Below are 10,233 nucleotides of genomic sequence, written 5' to 3' on the forward strand. Positions count from 1 at the left end.
AATACAACCCAACATTGCAGAGTTATGTACATCCTTTCAAGCACACTCTTCTCATTAACATGTGGTGAGTTATTCACAACTTTTGATGAACAAATAAGGTTTTATATGTAAGATGGTTAAATAAAGAGCAAAAATATTTATTATTATATTATTTGTGCCAAGGTCCTATACGAGATCTGTCACTTCCCATTAGCCGGGTTGTGATGACAACTCACTCATTCTTATGTTTAATAAATGTATTGTATAGTGTGTGTGGCAGGCTTACAATGATTGCAAAAACAACATTTAAGAGTGCTAGAGGGGGTATGCAGCTGTAGGTTGAATGTTTGAAGGGATACGGGACTATAACAAGTTTGTGAACCACTGTTCTGGAATGTCATTGTATTCTGTAGCGTTAACATTTCCCTTCACTGGAACTAAATAAACGTTAAATAAAAAAACAGGGGACCACATTTCCACTCTGTAACCATGACAAACAGCCCCAGACCATTATTCCTTCTCCAGCAAACATTACAGTTGGCACTATGCATTCCTGGCACCCGCCAAACCCAGATTCGTCCGTCGCACTGCCAGATGGTGAAGTGTGATTCATCACTCCAGAGATTTCCACTGGTCCAGAGTCCAATGGCGGCGAGATTTACACTACTCCAGCCGACGCTTGGCATTGTGCATGGTGATCTTAGGCTTGGCCATGAAAACCCATTTCATGAAGCTCCCGACAAAAAGTTATTGTGCTGACATTGCTTCCAGAGGCAATTTGGAATTCGGTAGTGAGTGTTGCAACTGAGGACAGACGATTTTTACATGCTTTCAGCACTCGGAATTCCTGTTCTGTGAGCTTGTGTGGCCTACCATTGAGCTGAGCCGTTGTTGCTCCTAGACATTTCCACTTCACAATAACAGCACTAACAGTCGGGAAGATCTATTTATACATTTGATGAACTGACTTGTTGGAATGGTGGCATCCTGTGACTGTGCCACGCTGAAAGTCACTGAGCTCTTCAGTATGGGACATTCTACTGCCTATGTTTGTCTATATAGATTGCATAGCAGTGTGCTTGATTTTATACACCGGACAGCAATGGGTTTAGCTGAAATAGCGAATCTGCTAATTTGAAAGGGTGTCCACATACTTTTTGCCATGTAGTGTATTTTAACATTCATTTACTGCACTCCAGTTTGACTCAGAGGTTTGTTATCTACCCAGAGCCACCATCTTTCAGTCTCCAAATCATTCAGTCTGATCCAGTGATTCATATCATCACCAATGGTTGACCCCGAAAAATTCTGGAGAAAACAAAAAAGTTAACAAAAGCTATTTTTAGACACAGCTGACTTTGTACCTCTTTCTGTCTGTTTAGTTTGACTTGCTTATCATGGTTTGAAATAGACTATCTTTAAAAAGCTCTCCCTAGTCTCTAACTTCTCTTTCGTTCATCTTGCTCATCTGTACCTCTTGGCTATTGATAATGACCAGGTGACCACCCATTGAGACACAGTAATCTCAACTCTGAGTCCAGTTCCTTCTGCCAGTAGAGAAGAAGTAGCATTTCCCCCCATGAAACACCCAGTTCTTAGCACAGGCTTTACAACCTTGCACCTCTGATTGACGAAAATAAAATAGTAACACTTCACTTGAGGGGGTTATATATTTAGATTTGGTTCTCTTCTCCAAATGATAATTACACATCCTCTGACCAAGGTAGGATTTTAGAATTTGTGAGTTTTTCTTATAGGCTACTTGACTTGCAGTTCCACTAACATTTGCATATTCAAACCTCAATAGTTACATATTTGAACATATTCAAAAATGTACTTTAACATTCATGACAGTGTCAGATAGTGACAGTGACAATGGCAGTCCCAACTCACCTGTTAGGTTGGCTGACGGGGTGCTGTGCTGTGCTGTGGTTGATGGAGTACTATGCAGTGCTGTGGCTAACAATTAGCTGTGCTGTGTCTCCAGTGAATCAAAATGGTTGCTCTTGCTCACATCTATAGAAGGAGTCATATGCTTATGTATATGCATTTAACGATACAAATGATTTTAGTATATGAGAAGTTACACAAAAAACTATGAAAGCTTTCATCAGTGTGCAGGTACTGTATCATTTTTTATTATACGAGAAATAGTGTTCACATTGTAATCCAAATACATAGGCCTAGGGAGATACTAAACCAAGAACAAAATGAGTGCAGATATATTCACAGCGGCCCACCACAGCACCCAGACCACAGAGAGTACAGACCAGGGTGAGACAGAACAGCCAACAGGACCTGGAACCCTATGGAGAGAAACCCCTTGCTGATGAGATTCTGGGCCTCCTATAACCAAGCGGATGAAGTTGTCATATGACAGTATGGATGACACCACTGAAGACAACCCCCAACAAGCTGAGACCTAAAGAGAAACTTGTTTGGCTGTATCCGTGTCTTTGCCATATTGACAAGGTTAAAGCTACAGTCTGGTATTCGAAGAAGCAAAGTGGCCACCCCTTATTTTATGTTTATTTTAGCGTGACTGTAGCAACTTGATGTACAAGTACAACCCCTGGACAGGACACTAGTCTGTAAATATTTCTTTCACATTGTTGTTGGAATATACAAATAAAAGTCTTACCCTTTGTGGAATTGCCTCTGTTTCCACTCTTTCTTGTAGAGAGTATAATATCATCATTTGATGTCGTCTTCCATCATATTCTGTGAAGTTCAGTTATGTCTACACTTAGATGGTCTGGCTTGCAGTGAGAAAGGACTACTTCCTCTTGGCCGTACTTTCCTTATAACATATTGCAAAATCACATGGTCGAAGTGTGTTCAAAAAGATGCTCACACCATAGACTGCTTTGCATGATTATACGAATGACATGTTGCTGTCAACCCTGATGCTGGTGTCATGTAAGAGCTCATGCTCAATAAAATATCTAACTGGTGGTAAAGGGCTGGCTTATGTCCCATGTGCACATGTTTTATTATGAACTACTATCAGTCTATGCCAACCTACAGTCATTGCATTAAAATGTGTCCATGTTTTGCTAAGGGCCAAAACAACAAAGATAATCACTGCAGTATACACATTGACAAAATTCTATTGGCATCTTAAAGTGTAGCCTAGTTTTTACTGGGATGCTTATGGTGGTAAGGATGGTTAAATGGGTGACTAGAGTGATAATATTTTATGTTGATAGTAAAGCATTGCAGTCAAAATGTGTAGAAGCTTACTAATGGCCATATTTCTTTATTTGAAATATCTTAAAACTCCTCAAGGTTTACCAAATTGCTGCAATTGAATAAGCACAATAACTTCGCCATTAGTATGTTATTTGATGTACAGATGGTGAACAGTTCTTTCTAACTCCAACAAAATAGTTATAATCTTCTCTAGATACCAATATTTGCGCATGTTGCCAGAGTTTACTAAATCATGTAGGATTATTTTATAATGAATTTACGATTAATTTATGATTTAATTCATGATATACCTAGCAACCAATCTGCGTTATGCTGATTGGTAAGAGCAGAGGTCTGCTAATTGTTAGGAGAGAACAGGAAGTAGTTGAGTTAAAACCTCGGTACTAGGGGGCAGTATTTTCATTTTTGAAGAAAAAAAACGTTCCCGTTTAAAACGGGATATTTTGACAGGAAAATGTGCTAGAATATGCATATAATTGACAGCTTTCAATAGAAAACACTCTAACGTTTCCAAAACTGTAAAGATATTGTCTGTGAGTATAACAGAACTGATGTTGCAGGCGAAAGCCTGAGAAAAATCGAATCCGGAAGTGCCCCAGGTTTTGAAAGCGCTGCGTTCCAATGACTCCCTATTCAGCTGTGAATGTACCATCAAGGAGCTTACGCTTTCTACGTATTCCCCAAGGTGGCTACAGCATTGTGACGTAGTTTTACGCATTTCTGTTGAAGAATAGCCGTAGGCGGCCACATTGCGTAAGTGGTCACATGGTGGCTCCGAGAGAGATTCTCCTGTAAAATACAGAGGTAGCCATTACTCCAATCGGTCATAGTGAAAAACGAATTGTCCCGACGGATATATTATCGAATAGATATTAGAAAAACACCTTGAGGATGGATTCTAAACGACGTTTGCCATGTTTCTGTCGATATTATGGAGCAAATTCTTGAATATTTTTCGGTGTTGTGGTGACCACAATTTCCGGGCGATTTCTCAGCCAAACGTGAAGAACAAACAGAGCTGTTTCGCCTACAAAAATAATCGTATGGGAAAAAATGAACTTTTGCTATCTACCTGGGAGTCTCTTGAGTGAAAACATCTGAAGTTCATCAAAGGTAAACTATTTCATTTGATTGCTTTTCTGATTTCCGTGACAAGGATGCCTGCAGCTAGCAAGGCATAATGTTATGCTAGGCTATCGATAAACTTACACAAATGCTTGTCTAGCGTTGGCTGTAAAGCATATTTTGGGTGATTAACAAAAGGCTAAGCTGTGTCTCAATATATTTCATTTGTGATTTTCATGAATAGGAATATTTTCTAGGGATATTTATGGTGCGTTATGCTAATTAGTTTCAGGCGATGATTACGCTCCTGCATGCGGGTTTGGGAGTCACAAAAGGTTTTAACACATGGTAGTAAATGTGGCTAGTTCATCATTAAAAACCACAAAGAGTAATCGATCTCCATCCAGTGTTTGTCTAGTTATCCATCTACCATCTGATGAATCCCCAAACTACAACCACACCAATGACTTTCAGTGACAGTTTGGGTCATCACAACTTTATTAAGTTCATTATAAATGCATCTCATTATTTCAAAGCATATCTATAGTTGGGTTTCTCAACTCCACGATATATACATCTCGTTGGAGTTGGGGTGGGCGGTGTGTACCTCCCACTACATCGAGTCACTTTCAGTCGATACGAGGAAACAGACGGTGGTTGTATTTGATGAAAGTTTGATTAAAAAGTATTTATTTCATCAAACAAAGAAAGGCACGCAGCTACATAGGACAAACAGGTGTCATGACGTTGGCCTGGGGGATAGGTTAATGACAGTCATAAATACCTCTTTCCCCCTTTTTCCTCTCTATCCTACTGAGGTTACATTTGCAAAACCCATAGAGATTCTGGGAACGTCAGAATGTGGGGGGAAATGAACTATATTCTGGTAATCCGAACAATTGAACATATGCACTGCTACTTAAAGTACAGTATTGTAACCAAGGGTAGCGCACGTTCAATTAAGTATAATGAACCAGTGAGGAAATTTAAATCTAATGATTGGAGGGAGTACAATGGAATTATCATTATTATTAGGTTTTGTTTGTTTGGGTTTGAGGATATTTCCATGAGACACGTTTCCCAGAGACACGATATCTTAAAGGGGTACACTCACATATGGAATATTAGAAGATTTATTTTATTTTTAATTGAGTTTTAATTAAACACGTGAATTCTTTAGATAAAGGGAATGTTCTGGGAACCTGGGATACAACAGGTAGAAAATGTTTGATGTTTTTTCTTTAATATATTTGTATAATATAGTAAGAAACACGACTGTAAAAGGATGGTATGACTTTTGACCTCTATCATGACTTTCCTTTGTGGTCTGATCAGCCTGTCACGTTCGTTGTATGGAGGAGACCAAGGCGCAGCGTAAGATGAATACATACTTTTGAATGAAAACGAAGAACACTTAACAAACGATACAAAACAACAAACCGAAAGTGAAGCTATATAATACTAGTGCAGACACAGGCAACTAGACATAGATATAGAATGCCCACTCATATCACACCCTGACCAAACAAAACATAGAAACAAACAACGCAAACTATGGTCAGAGTGTGACACAGCCTCATGGGAGGGCCATTTGAATAATTAATTTAAGGTAATTTGTGACACTGATTTTAAGGTAATTGATTTTTATGATAGAGTTTATAGTTCTTTGACATATTTGTAATTTGAACAAATGAGAAGAAAGAAATGGCATAGCCAACAGGACAGGGATATATGACATCTGTGGTGATTTAGGATTATTGAGAGCATCGAGATAACCTAAATCAAACTATGTAATAACCTTAGAGATTGCCACCATAGACAGGTGATTTTTCTAAAAATCCATGAGTTCAGACAGGGAGATAGTGAGACATTTAACGCAATATTTGGAAACAACCCATAGTTGATACTGACTGTTATGAGAAAGCGACAGACAGATAGTAGGAAGGGCAGACGGAGAAGCCCTCCCCGCACTGATGAGACCGTTAGGGTTGAGGGGTAGCATGAGGAGAGAAGATAGAAGGGCAGACGGAGAAGCCCTCCCCGCACTGATGAGACCGTTAGGGTTGAGGGGTAGCATGAGGAGAGAAGATAGAAGGGCAGACGGAGAAGCCCTCCCCGCACTGATGAGACCGTTAGGGTTGAGGGGTAGCATGAGGAGAGAAGATAGAAGGGCAGACGGAGAAGCCCTCCCCGCACTGATGAGACCGTTAGGGTTGAGGGGTAGCATGAGGAGAGAAGATAGACGTGACAGAGAAGTGGTATATAACAGTTACTGAGTGGAGACAAAAGGGGAATGAAAGCTTAGTTGGTTTCAGGGACTAAGGTTTTAGACACTGAACCATTGCCTAGAAAATATTCTGCACAACAGGCCGAAATAGTAGCATTAACTAGTGCCTGCGAAATAAGAAAGGAGAGAAAGGTTACTATTTACACAGACAAGCACATAGGCATTTAAAACCAACGAAGATAAGACACTTGACAGATAATTGTTACATGATAGCCCTTAACGAACGCCCTGGGCAGAATTGAACATGTGGAAAATGAAAGGGGCGATCCTACAAGATAATGTCCGACATAAGGATAGTTTACTAATCTTACCTGTCATTGTTTAGATATGCGGCAATATTGATACATGGGCAGAGCACTTTGTGGCCTTTTGGATACTAAACTATTTTTTTAAATATCATAGATAAATATAGCAAATGAGAGTTCCCAACTTACTTGGCGGACACAATTATGGGAACTAAAATATTAGGTCAAGATATTATCCCTAGAGTTGGTTTACTAGGATCTATTTCTTTAAATAATGGATGACAGTTTAGCTAATCAGGTAGCAGAAATAGAAGGCTAGAGTTTTGGACCAGAACAAGTAGACATAGAAGTTGAAGATATACTAGCAGAACACATGAGAATGTCCAAGATTTTGTATGTCCAAGATTTTGTGTCCAACAGGTGAATTACAGGAGAAGGTGATTCACTCAATCCAACCAGGAGACTGGGGGTGAATCTAGTCCCTGAGGAGAATAAACTGGAAGCAGCCCCATTGAGAAGGACCATACCAGGTTCTGTTAAAATATATATTCGATAATATATCAACCGAGTGTGTAGCTTTTTCCATAACAGCGGGAGGAACAATGTCCGGTTTACACAATTGGGCACCAACTCACTCTGAGAGCCCCCACCTCTTCACTTACGCAATGTGATCCTTCATGCTCATTTTTCAAAATAAAAGCCTGAAACTATGTCTAAAGACTGTTGACACCTTAGGGAAGCCACAGAAAAAGGTGTGAACTCTCCTGATGGGGCGGGTGTGTTCTGTCCTGATGGGGCGGGTGCGTTCTGTCCTGATGCGGCTGGTGTGTTGATCCGTCCTGATGGGGTGATTGTGTTCCATTCATGCGGGCAGGCTGCAGGGAGTAAAATAAAATATTTTTTTTGTAATTGTGTCTGCTACAGTATGTTAACATATGGCAGAACAATGCCACGCCACTCAGCAAATGTGCAGTCCTTCTTGGTCGTTTAAGTGGCCCAGCATTGTCTTTATTCAACTTTCTTCTCCATCGGGCTTCCAGGCTCTGGTGTTGTCATTTTGAGTCTCCAATTTTATTCAATAGAGATACAACTAATTACGGCTAGCCCAGTGCTATGTTGTGTTTGCTCACTCAGTTACCGTCAAGACACATAGGCCTAACACATTTTATAAAGATTCAAGATGCAATACTAATATGCATTACGAAATAAAATTGTTAGGAATTTTGTCCCTTATAAACAGTACACACATATGCTGAAATACTAGGGGTGTTGTTGTGCATAAACACATGCATATCAAAAACAAAATAATAAAGCTACCAGCTAGGCTAACGTTATATTGGAATGGAATATGCATGGGGGTATATTATGTGATAAACTTGCATTACTAATACAAACAGATAAAGCTATTTTACTTAGTTAGCTCTTACAAACACTGATGCAACTTTTCCCTGTGAGTTTGTAAGAAGAGCTCCCTAGCAAAACCATAGGAAGTCTATTTGCTCACTGGCAACTAGTTAATCAACCCGGGCATATACTGTTTTGCGTTTATTTCAAAGAACATACTGTATAATTCATTGTACGACCTGCGGGAATGACAGTTGGAGATTGGATTGAAATCATTGCTTTGATGATGCTGATGATGAATGATCCACGCGGACCCTCGCGGCAGATAGTTTGAATTTGCTATGTGAAGAAGGATAAGCACCATGCAGGAGAATATGATGATGTGCAAATATGTGTCTCCTTTCACGTGTCTCAACCAGTCATCTTTTGAGTAACATACGGCAGACAACCTTTACCATTTTATTTCCCTCTTCTCAATATCTCTCTTAGGACATTTTGCTTTTGTGAGGTTTGAGGATTGATACACTGCAAAAATCTTCCAAACCTGAAGAGGACGTTCCTATCAGACATTTGCAAGATCTTAGGTCAGGAGAATCCATTCTAGCCAAGTGGTCAGACGGCAGATTTTATAGGGCCACTGTTGAATACATTGGGCAGCCAGGCCAGACTGAAAAAAAGGTTTGAAAGAAAAACAATGACAGATTCTTAGATATGGACAAGCCTATCTCAACCAACGTACAGTCACCCGCAACTGAACATTTAAGCTCACTGTGTTCAAGTAACACTTTAATAATTTAGAGGAGCCCACTGTCTGAACACAGTGAAGATGTCAGATCAATACCCCCTTTCTGCAGACAAAACACAGCCAGTCCATCTCTCTATGGTGGCAACGCACCCGCCCTGGTGAGACAGCATCCACCAACCCCAATTGAACAGCACACACCAACCCCAGTTGGACAGCATACCCCAGCCCTCATGAGACGGCACACACCCACCCTGGTGAAACAGCATCCAACAGCAGTGAGACAGCATCTACCAGCAGTGGGACAGCTCCCCTAGCCCCCGTGGGACAGCACACACCAGCCCCCACTGGATGGAACGCACCAGTCTCAGTGGGAAAGCATGCACCAGCCCCCACTGGATGGAATGCACCAGTCCCAATGGGACAGCACGCACCAGCCCTCACTGGATGGAATGCACCAGTCCCAGTGGGACAGCACACACCAGCCCCCACTGGATGGAACGCACCAGTCTCAGTGGGAAAGCATGCACCAGCCCCCACTGGATGGAATGCACCAGTCGCAGTGGGAAAGCATGCACCAGCCCCCACTGGATGGAATGCACCAGTCGCAGTGGGAAAGCATGCACCAGCCCCCACTGGATGGAACACACCAGTCGCAGTGGGAAAGCATGCACCAGCCCCCACTGGATGGAATGCACCAGTCGCAGTGGGAAAGCATGCACCAGCCCCCACTGGATGGAATGCACCAGTCGCAGTGGGAAAGCATGCACCAGCCCCCACTGGATGGAACGCACCAGTCGCAGTGGGACAGAACGCACCAGCCCCCACTGGATGGAACGCACCAGTCTCAGTGGGACAGCACGCACCAGCCCCAGTGGGACAGCACGCACCAGCCCTCACTGGATGGAACGCACCAGTCTCAGTGGGACAGCACGCACCAGCCCTCACTGGATGGAACACACCAGTCTCAGTGGGACAGCACGCACCAGCCCCAGTGGGACAGCACGCACCAGCCCTCACTGGATGGAACGCACCAGTCTCAGTGGGACAGCACACACCAGCCCCCACTGTATGGAACGCACCAGTCTCAGTGGGACAGCACGCACCAGCCCCCACTGGATGGAACGCACCAGTCTCAGTGGGACAGCACGCACCAGCCCCCACTGGATGGAACGCACCATTCTCAGTGGGACAGCACCCACCAGCCCCCACTGGATGGAACGCACCAGTCTCAGTGGGACAGCGCGCACCAGCCCCAGTGGGACAGCACGCACCAGCCCTCACTGGATGGAACATACTGTACCAGTCCCAGTGGGACAGAACGTACCAGCCGCATGGCAGCTATGTGATGGTTGCAG

At 42.4% G+C, this 10,233-nt stretch overlaps 1 pseudogene; it reads right to left on the bottom strand.

Annotated features, from left to right (window-relative positions):
• Nucleotides 1–1,164: 1,164 nt before the first annotated feature.
• LOC109904411 (CD209 antigen-like protein D) lies at nucleotides 1,165–6,862 on the bottom strand (annotated as a pseudogene).
• Between the last annotated feature and the right edge of the window lie 3,371 nt (nucleotides 6,863–10,233).

Source organism: Oncorhynchus kisutch, linkage group LG14, assembly GCF_002021735.2.
Source record: "Oncorhynchus kisutch isolate 150728-3 linkage group LG14, Okis_V2, whole genome shotgun sequence".
Lineage (NCBI taxonomy): Eukaryota > Metazoa > Chordata > Actinopteri > Salmoniformes > Salmonidae > Oncorhynchus > Oncorhynchus kisutch.